The following is a 10,537-nucleotide window of genomic DNA, read 5'->3' on the forward strand; positions in this document are numbered from 1 at the left end:
TAAAGTATGGGTTTGAGCAAAACCGTGTTTTTTAGACAACTGGAAACTTCAAGTAAGATGCATTCAAGGAGTTGGTCTGATGGGAATCCGGATGTCATCGGCCTCCCGCCTTGCTTGAGGAACAATAAATTAACAATAGAGAACAAAAGAGGAAAGGCCCACCTCCCAGCGTTATGCAAAGAATGGTTACAATGACTTTAAATATTAATTCCACTCTACACACACAATGTCAAGCAGTGAACTTGAAAAAAATTAAAAGACAGGTTTCAATGTACACAGATCAAAAATCTAAACATTTACATTAAAGTCATTTAGCAGATGCTCTTATCCAGAGCGACTTACAAATTGGAAAGTTTATACATATTCATCCTGGTCCCCCCGTGGGTATTGAACCCTGGTCCCCCCGTGGGAATTGAACCCACAACCCTGGCGTTGCAAGCGCCATGCTCTACCAACTGAGCCACACGGGACCGAAACAATAAAAAACGAAACAATAAATGAAAGAAATAATTGCCGTATTGTTCAGTCTGCAGAAATGTTCTACTTTCGTGTTGTTTTATTGTTCAGTCTGCAGAAATGTCCTTCTTTCGTGTTGTTTTATTGTTCAGTCTGCAGAAATGTTCTTCTTTCGTGTTGTTTTATTATTCAGTCTGCAGAAATATCCTTCTTTCGTGTTGTTTTAATGTTCAGTCTGCAGAAATGTCCTTCTTTCGTGTTGTTTTATTGTTCAGTCTGCAGAAATGTTCTTCTTTCGTGTTGTTTTATTGTTCAGTCTGCAGAAATGTCTTTCTTTCGTGTTGTTTTATTGTTCAGTCTGCAGAAATGTCCTTCTTTTGTGTTGTTTTATTGTTCAGTTTGCAGAAATGTACTTATTTCGTGTTGTTTTATTGTTCAGTCTGCAGAAATGTCCTTCTTTCGTGTTGTTTTATTATTCAGTTTGCAGAAATGTCATTCTTTCGTGTTGTTTTATTATTCAGTCTGCAGAAATGTCTTTCTTTCGTGTTGTTTTATTGTTCAGTCTTCAGAAATGTCCTTCTTTTGTGTTGTTTTATTGTTCAGTTTGCAGAAATGTACTTCTTTCGTGTTGTTTTATTATTCAGTTTGCAGAAATGTCCTTCTTTCGTGTTGTTTTATTATTCAGTCTGCAGAAATGTCCTTCTTTCGTGTTGTTTTATTATTCAGTTTGCAGAAATGTCCTTCTTCGTGTTGTTTTATTATTCAGTCTGCAGAAATGTCCTTCTTTTGTGTTGTTTTATTGTTCAGTTTGCAGAAATGTCCTTCTTTCGTGTTGTTTTATTGTTCAGTTTGCAGAAATGTCCTTCTTTCGTGTTGTTTTATTGTTCAGTTTGCAGAAATGTCCTTCTTTCGTGTTGTTTTATTGTTCAGTCTGCAGAAATGTCCTTCTTTCGTGTTGTTTTATTGTTTAGTCTGCAGAAATGTCCTTCTTTTGTGTTGTTTTATTGTTCAGTTTGCAGAAATGTTCTTCTTTCGTGTTGTTTTATTGTTCAGTCTGCAGAAATGTCTTTCTTTCGTGTTGTTTTATTGTTCAGTCTGCAGAAATGTCCTTCTTTTGTCTTGTTTTATTGTTCAGTTTGCAGAAATGTCCTTCTTTCGTGTTGTTTTATTGTTCAGTTTGCAGAAATGTCCTTCTTTCGTGTTGTTTTATTGTTCAGTCTGCAGAAATGTTCTTCTTTCGTGTTGTTTTATTGTTCAGTCTGCAGAAATGTTCTTCTTTCGTGTTGTTTTATTGTTCAGTCTGCAGAAATGTTCTTCTTTCGTGTTGTTTTATTGTTCAGTCTGCAGAAATGTCCTTCTTTCATGTTGTTTTATTGTTCAGTCTGCAGAAATTCTCTTATTTCGTGTTTTATTGTTCAGTCTACAGAAATGTTCTTCTTTCGTGTTGTTTTATTGTTCAGTGCCTGACCACATTCACATACTATGTGTAACTCTGTAGTCTTTGCATCCTTACTAGCTCGCTGACATTAGTGCGTTCCCACTGGCACTGTTTAAAAATATTGTGGCCATATTAATTAGCATGTGCCTCAATCCCACGGAACTCTGCTGTCACCTGTCAATGTGTCTGCTAGAAAAAGGTGCATTTAAAGTGGTACTCCAGTCTCCTTTTCACCTCATAGAGCTGCCTGATCTCACCTCAGAATATCCCTATTGTACTGGAGATACTGCAATACACAAGAAATACACACCTTCCTTTCTGGTCATCAGGAAATTCCATGTTGTCATCATAATAATTTTAAAAACAATACCTCTGACTGCTCTGCCAGAAACCTTAGTCACACATTGTGGAAGTGAGGTTGTTGTGATCCTTAGAGCCAGAGCCAAAAGAAGAGATCTTCCTCGTTGGTCAGGATGATAAAAAGACTATCACAAAGAAGGAAGGGTGGGATGGCTTGGAGGAAGGAGAGGTGGGGTGTGGAGGGAGAGGATGAATCGGTCTAGTTAACTTGAATGTTATGGTCTGAAAATAAGGAATTACCAGTTTGATGATACTTCCTGAATGCCTGCCAATTCTCTATGGGGAAGAAGGCATGGTGGAAGAGGATGAATCATTCTCGTTACCTATAATTTAATGGTCTGAAAATAAGTTTCTAGTGTGAAGCTACTTCCTTGAACACCTACCATCCACAAGAAACTGTTTAACTTTTCCTGTTGAAAAGCGATATCCCAAGTGTAAATACAGTAAAGTAGGGTTGAGCAAAACAGTGTTTTTTAGACACAACTGCGAACTTCAAGTAAGATGCATTCAAGGAGTTGGTCTGATGGGAATCCGGATGTCATCAGCCTTCCCCCCTTGCTTGAGGAACAATAAATTAACAATAGAGAACAAAAAAGGAAAGGCCCACCCCCCCTTTCCCCGTTAGGCACGGCTGCATTGCGCACCTGTGGGCTTGGGGGTTGCCGGTGAATCGGGTCTCCCCGCCTCGGTCTACACCATTAAGCTGCTTGTGTCTCGCCCAGGACCCTCGCACGGCTCCGGGAACCTAGCCAACCGCTCTGCGCCCCGGCGCAGGATCAATGTCTCCCCTCCTGTCGCCTTGGCGACGGCGGTGGCGGAGCACCCAGATGCTTTTCGTTCAACCTCAAACATTTTTGCTCCGTGAACTGTGGCCTCTGGTGAAGGGCGGGCGGACGAGGGAAAGGAGGGCAACCTCCCCAACCCCGCCTAGCCACTAGCCTCTGCATAAAACAACAAAACAAAAGAGTACAACTCTTAGCGGTGGATCACTCGGCTCGTGCGTCGATGAAGAACGCAGCTAGCTGCGAGAACTAATGTGAATTGCAGGACACATTGATCATCGACACTTCGAACGCACCTTGCGGCCCAGGTTCCTCCTGGGGCTACGCCTTTCTGAGGGTCGCTTTGCCATCAATCGGAACCCCCGGGGTTTCCGCGACTGGGGCGTCGCAGGCCGCCTTCGTGCACCTAAGTGCAGAGCAGGACGGCTCGGTGGGAGTGTTGAGAGGGGGCCTCGGCTCTCTCTCCTCTCCCCCGTGCGCCCTTCCTTCCCTTCCGACCTCGGCGGAAGGCGCCCACGTTCCCTGCATGGTCGGGCGCGGCTGCCGGTGGACTCTGTCTCAAAAGAGGAAAGGCCCACCCCCCACTTGTACTTAGCAGAGGTGACACCACAGGTTCAGAAGTGGTGTGGCAAAATGTATATTTTATTGTCTATGGGCTTGAGTTTTTCCTGATTTCATGTTTAATTTTTTAAAAAGTATTTAACCTTTATTTAACTAGGCAAGTCAGTTAAGAACAAAATCTCCTATTTACAATGATGGCCATCCAAAAGGCAAATGGCCTCCTACGGGGCTGGGATTAAAAATACAAATATATATAAAATATAAATATAGGACAAAACACACATCAAGACAAGAGAGACAACACAACCCTACATAAAGAGAGACGTAAGACAACATAGCAAGGCAGCAACACATGACAACACAGCATGGTAGCAACACAACATGACAACAACATGGTAGAAAAACAACATGGTAGCAGAACAAAACATGGTACAAACATTATTGGGCACAGACAACAGCACAAAGGGTAAGAAGGTAGAGACAACAATACATCACGCAAAGGAGCCACAACTGTCAGTAAGAGTGTCCATGACTGAGTCTTTGAATTAAGAGATTAAGATAAAACTGTCCAGTTTGAGTGTTTGTTGCAGCTCGTTCCAGTCGCTAGCTGCAGTGAACTGAAAAGGTGAGCGACCCAGGGATGTGTGTGCTTTGGGGACCTTTAACAGAATGTGACTGGCAGAACGGGTGTTGTATGTCGATGATGAGGGCTGCATTAGATCTCTCAGATAGGGGGGAGTGAAGCTTAAGAGGGTTTTATAAATAAGCATCAACCAGTAGGTCTTGCGGCGGGTATACAGAGATGACCAGTTTACAGAGGAGTATAGAGTGCAGTGATGTGTCCTATAAGGAGCATGGCCTTATGACCTGGTCAGGTAAAACTCTGTGTCCTATTCGTAGGCTATGACAAAATATTATTACCTGTGTTATGATTATAGGGCTGGGGTTTTTCTTGTCGGGTCATGTGAATTGGAAACACTCCTGGCCTAAGGTAGATTAGACCATTTCAATCGACCACAAACTTTATTATTCATTCTGAAAATATATTTTTTTAAAGCCAGAGACAACAACTTCAATGGACAACATACTCTGTAGTTTAGTGAACTACTATTGCAGGGCTGAGCGTTCTGCAAAGAATGGTTACAATATCTTTAAATATGAATTTCACTCTATACACACACAATGTTAAGCAGTGGACAATACAAAAGACAGACAGGTTTCAATGTAAACTGAACAAAAATACATAAATGCAACATGCAACAATTTCTAAGATTTTACTGAGTTGCAGTTCATATGAGGAAATCAGTCAATTTAAATTAATTCATTAAGCCCTAATCTATGGATTTCACATGACTGGGAATACAGATATGCATCCGTTGGTCATAAACCTTTAAAATAAAGTATGGGTGTGGATCAGAAAACCAGTCAGTACCACCATTTGCCTCATGCAGCGCGACACATCTCCTTTGCATAGAGTTGATCAGGCTGTTGAATGTGGCTTGTGAAATGTTGTCCCACTCTTTTTCAATGGCTGTACGAAGTTCCTGGATATTGGCGGGAACTGGAACATGCTGACACATTGATCCAGAGCATTCCAAACGGTTCAATGGGTGGTGACATGTCTGGTGAACATGCAGGCCATGAAAGAACTTGGGAATTTTCAGCTTTGTTTCAGAACATTCTATTTGGCAATAGCTCTTGTGGACATTCCTGCAGTCAGCAAGCCAATTGCATGCTCCCTCAACTTGAGACATCTGTGACATTGTGTTGTGTGACAAAACCACACATTTTAGAATGGCCTTTTATTGTCCCCAGCGCAAGTTGCACCTGTGTAATGATCATGCTGTTAAATCAGCTTCTTGATATGCCACACCTGTTAGGTGAATGGATTATATTTGCAACGGATAAATGCTCACTAACAGGGATATAAACTCATTTGTGCACAATTTTTGAGAAATAAGCTTTTTGTGCATATGGAAAATTTCTGGGATCTTTTATTTCAGCTCATGAAACATGGGACCAACACTTTACATGTTGAGATTATAGTTTTGTTCAGTATAGCTGTTATTGGCAGAGAGTTCTGGAAATCTTTCTTATGATTCTATTAATTAATTTACTACCTGGCAGGCCAAAACTCCATCCCACCAAAACAGGCTGAAATAGACGGTTGTGGTGGCGCGTGCCTGTAATCCCAGTCACTGGGAGGCTGAGGTTGGTTTAAGTACATTGAGACGTGGGTTGAGGTTACATTAGAGTATAGAATGTTGAGATGTGGGTAGAGGTTATGTTGGAATTTAGACTAGTATCGTATCAAAGTATGTATTGTAGGTATGCCGTGAATGGCCTCACGGTTGGTGAAAGGAAAGTGAGCACATGGCTAATTGCGCTGTTTGAGCTAATCAATTAGATAAACAAGAAGCAGGTAACTGATGTGGGTAGAGATTATGTTAGAGTTTAGACTGGTATCAAATAATGTAATGTAGGTAGGCCATGAATGGCCTCACATACCAGTACAGTAGGTGGCAGTGTATGCGCCTAAAAGTTGGATGCGATCCGCCAACCAGATCAAGAAGAAAAAGCTGAAATTTCAGGCCTTTCAAACACCTCTTACACTAAAAAGGCATTATCATAATTTTCACAGTATTATTCCTAACTCATAGTGTGGAAATATATATACTGTATATATAAAACACATACATAATAGTTTGACTGAACTGGGACTTTGAGACTGACATTTGCGCCACAAACATTTGTGAACAATCACCAGCAGTGGAAAGAAAATAATGTGCCAACATTACTTGGCCTCGCGTAGCCTCAGCAGATCGTTTTAATCTTTATCCTGTGCCAAATATATTTATTCAGGGAGTCTACATTTTTAACGTTAGCTAGCTAGGCTACTACAGCTAACGTTAGTAGTTTTGTTAGCTAGCTATAGAATGGATCCTTCTAGCTAGATTTATAGGACAACTAAACTGCTTTTATTAACACATAACCTTGTTTTCCATGAAAATGTGTGTTCTCTCTCTCACGAGGCAAGCAATGAGGAGAGGGTTGTCACTAGTAACCACAGTCACAAAGTGCAAAATTGGCTATCTTAAAAAGTCATGATAACTTAAAATTGCTTCTTTGTCTTAATTTAAGGTTAGGAATAAGGTTATCAGTGTGGTTATGGTCAGGTTTTAATCAGATTTTAAGAAGAGCAATTGTAGAAATAGGTTTAGCCATAATGATGACGTTGTGGCTGTGGTAACTAGTGACGACCGGAGAGGAGCCTGAATGAAGAAAGAAACCAAGTTCAGAGTTAAAGGGAAAGGGGATATCTAATCAGTTGCACAACTGAATCAAAGATTTTTTATAACTAATGCATTCAACCGAAATGTGTCTTCCGCATTTAACCCAACCGCTCTAATTAACCCAACCGCTCTGATAAACCCAACCGCTCTGATTAACCCAACCGCTCTGATAAACCCAACCGCTCTGATTAACCCAACCGCTCTGATAAACCCAACCACTCTGATTAACCCAACCGCTCTGATTAACCCAAGCGCTCTGATAAACCCAACCGCTCTGACAAACCCAACCACTCTGATTAACCCAACCGCTCTGATTAACCCAACCGCTCTGATAAACCCATCCGCTCTGATTAACCCAACCGCTCTAATTAAACCAACCGCTCTGATAAACCCAACCGCTCTGATTAACCCAACCGCTCTGATTAACCCAACTGCTCTGATTAACCCAACCGCTCTGAATCAGAGAGGTACAGGGGGCTACCTTAATGGACGTTAAACAATGATGTGCTGGTGGTTGAGAGACGTGGTTGATTAGGCTCTGTAGGCTTTAGCTTGGAGACCAATAACGTGAAATCAACAACATTTCACCATGTCATTGGATTCAGGTTAAAAGTTGACTCTGAAAATCCAATCAGTTTTACACGTTGATTCAACATTATCACATTTCATTTTTGTTGTTGAAATGTGGAAACAATGTTCAAGCAGTTTTTGCCCAGGGGGCAGTCTCAACCTGCCCAGCTGCCATAAATGCCATAAATTGTCCATCTTTCACTTAAACAATGGGGATGAACCAGAATGATCCGTTTTAGACTACACCTACTGGAATTCCTTACAGTCTTGTTGTTTTCAGTAAAAAACCTTTAGAGCAGGCTCAACTTGTCTAACTGCTCAGGTCACTTTCCCCAGGCAATAGGGCAACCTTTAGTCCCTGCTACAACTAAGTTTAACCTCTGCCATAGAAATAGACTGAATATAGCGGGCTTGAAACCTCTAACCCTGGCATTTTGACTGGTAAAGTCATGGGTGCACACGCAATGGTGCCAGTACCTGGTACTGTGATGCAATAATTTCCATGGTAATGTAGAATGTTCATTCAAATTATGTTAACTGATGTGACTCGTGGAATATAATGTATTTTTTCTAATGTCAGTTGAGTTTAATCAACAAATCACAGTACATATTGATGGGTACACTTTCTGCTTTTACTTCCTGCTTTGCTCCAATGGCAGCGTTTCCCAAACTCCGTCCTCACGACCCCAAGGGGTGGAAATGTTGGTTTTTGCACTAACATCACACAGCTGATTCAAATTACCAAAGCTTGATGATTAGCTGATTATTTGAATCAGCTGTGTAGTGCTAGGGCAAAAAACAAAACGTGCACCCCTTGTAGTACCGAGGATCGAGTTTGAGAAACCTGTCCTATAGGTACATTCGCAATTATGCCATCATTTTATTAATTCTCTTTATATGGCCTCTGCTTTATGAATACGGGCCATTCATGGCTCCCCTCCCCTACTGGTGGCAGGTAGCCTAGTGGTTACGCCTCGAACCCACCTACAGTGTCATTGCACAAAACACTATCCAGCACAGTGGAGGCTGCTGAGTGGAGGACGGCTTATAATAACGGCTAGAATGGAGTGTTATGATCCGTCCTCCCCTCAGCAGCCTCCACTGACACAGCATCATCTGGATATGTGTTCAACAAAAGTTCAACATTCCCCTTCTGCTACCATTTCTGTCAGGCCGTCTTCACATACAGTTTGATGCATACGTTCGATAAATCCAAAGTTTGCACCACACGGAACGCACTGCAGCGTTCCAGGGGAAATTAATGTACCTTTGGTGTACCAAACTGCAAAGATGCTGTCGGTGTGATCGAGGCATTAGAGCATTGGGCCAGTAACCGAAAGATTGCTAGTTTGAGTTGCTGAGCCAAATAGGTAAAAAAATCTATCAATTTGTCCTTGAGCAAAGCACGTAACCCTAATTACTCCAGTGTTGCCATCAATAATAGCTGATCCCTGGTTGTGACCCCATTCTCTGTAGGATATGCAAAAAAACGTTTCCATTTCACACCAGATGAATAAGGAATGGGCACAACATGAATCAGTGTAATCCCTGGGATATGAGTCCAAAGGTTAACCCAGTATAGGCTAGGAAGAAATGAGGTTCCAAAAACAGGCAGTTAAAGGCGGAACTGTTTTTATTCTGTGCTTATTTTATAAGGCTGTTGTAGCTGTTGTGTTTCACTGAATAGAGAAGAGGTGGGCCTGTCTACTGTAATAAAACGACTACTACTTTATCACAAGTAATAAAATGACATGTCATCAAAGCTCAGTAAAAGCAATAAATGCAATATCTCCAGAAAGATGCTGAGACAGGAAGGTGGCATGGCGGTCCTTGTGGGCAAATGTTGTCATCAAAGTCTGGCATTCTCTGGATTTATGGGGCTTTCAAGACAACTGGGACCTCTGAAAAAAACAAGGTTGAATCATGACGTCAGTGATCTTCAGGTCTAGAAAGAGACCCGAGTTCCCGACTTGGAATTCTGAGTTGGATGACCGTTCAAAACGTATTTCCCAATAAGAGCTCTTTTTGTTTTAGTTCCTAGTTGTCTTGAACTCACTGAAGTCTGAGATTTCCCAGTTCCGAGTTTTCAGGTGTTTTGAATGCGGCAGAAGTCATGCTGGATTGACAGCATGAATGACCAAGACTTAGACCACACACACACTCTACTGAATAGCAGGCTAGTAATTTCTTTGCAACGCTTGCCGTTAGCCGCCACTGATTCCTTCCAAACCACTCATTGTTGAATTTGCTATTTCCAACTTTTTGTGTAATGTTTATGAGCATGATACGTTTTATCTATAATTTCTCTTCATATGACAAGGATTGAAAAGGATTTACCAGTAGATTGTCAAGTTTATTCATGATGACTTCTAGCTTGCTAGCTAAGATTTTGAAGGTATGATGTTGACATGATTAGTCCAATCAAAGCTACAGTAGATATAATGTGATTTAATGTAATTTTATCTGTGGCCAATGACCTTGAGCCTTCTTGAATGGGCACTTCTAATGTAACTCTATGGCAGCACCCAAGGTGCTTGAATTTTCAAGCTCTCCCCTTAGAATTTGTGGTGACGTAGTGTCCCCATGAGTGACAGAACACTGAGCCAATCATGGCGCATCTAGAGAACATTACCAACCCCTACACCGTATTTTCTGCTGGCTGCCCCACCACCACAGAAAGCACTGAGCTAGGATGAAACACCTACATTTTGGAGCTGCCTTACTCAAGAAAGCAAAAAAGAGACCATGTTCGTATGTGGCTTTATTAACTCAATTATTATTTTATTTGTTTGCAAACTGATATGTGACGCATGTTATTTTGGTATTAATATGTAACACAGGCAACAACATCTTATTTTTTGGCTTAACAGATGGGTCTCGAAACAGGGTCTGCCCCCACCTGCCCTGAATGATGGGTCGCCACTGAAATGATGATACATCGGTTGCATCAGTGTACTTCCCCCACTTGCGCCACTACAGCCGGAGCTGCTCACGTGACGCAAATGTTGTCCTCCTATTTGTTTGCTTACGTGCCTCTACTGCCACGCCTTCTTACTCGGAGAGATATATTAACCTGT

At 41.6% G+C, this 10,537-nt stretch overlaps 1 non-coding gene across 1 annotated transcript; it reads left to right on the forward strand.

The window, feature by feature from the left end:
- Positions 1–3,224: 3,224 nt before the first annotated feature.
- On the forward strand, positions 3,225–3,377 carry LOC129834062 (5.8S ribosomal RNA). Its single transcript, XR_008756189.1, has one exon. It is a non-coding gene; the product is annotated as a 5.8S ribosomal RNA (ribosomal RNA).
- Positions 3,378–10,537: the final 7,160 nt, after the last annotated feature.

This window comes from Salvelinus fontinalis, chromosome 34 (genome assembly GCF_029448725.1).
Source record: "Salvelinus fontinalis isolate EN_2023a chromosome 34, ASM2944872v1, whole genome shotgun sequence".
In the NCBI taxonomy this organism is placed as follows: Eukaryota; Metazoa; Chordata; class Actinopteri; order Salmoniformes; family Salmonidae; genus Salvelinus; species Salvelinus fontinalis.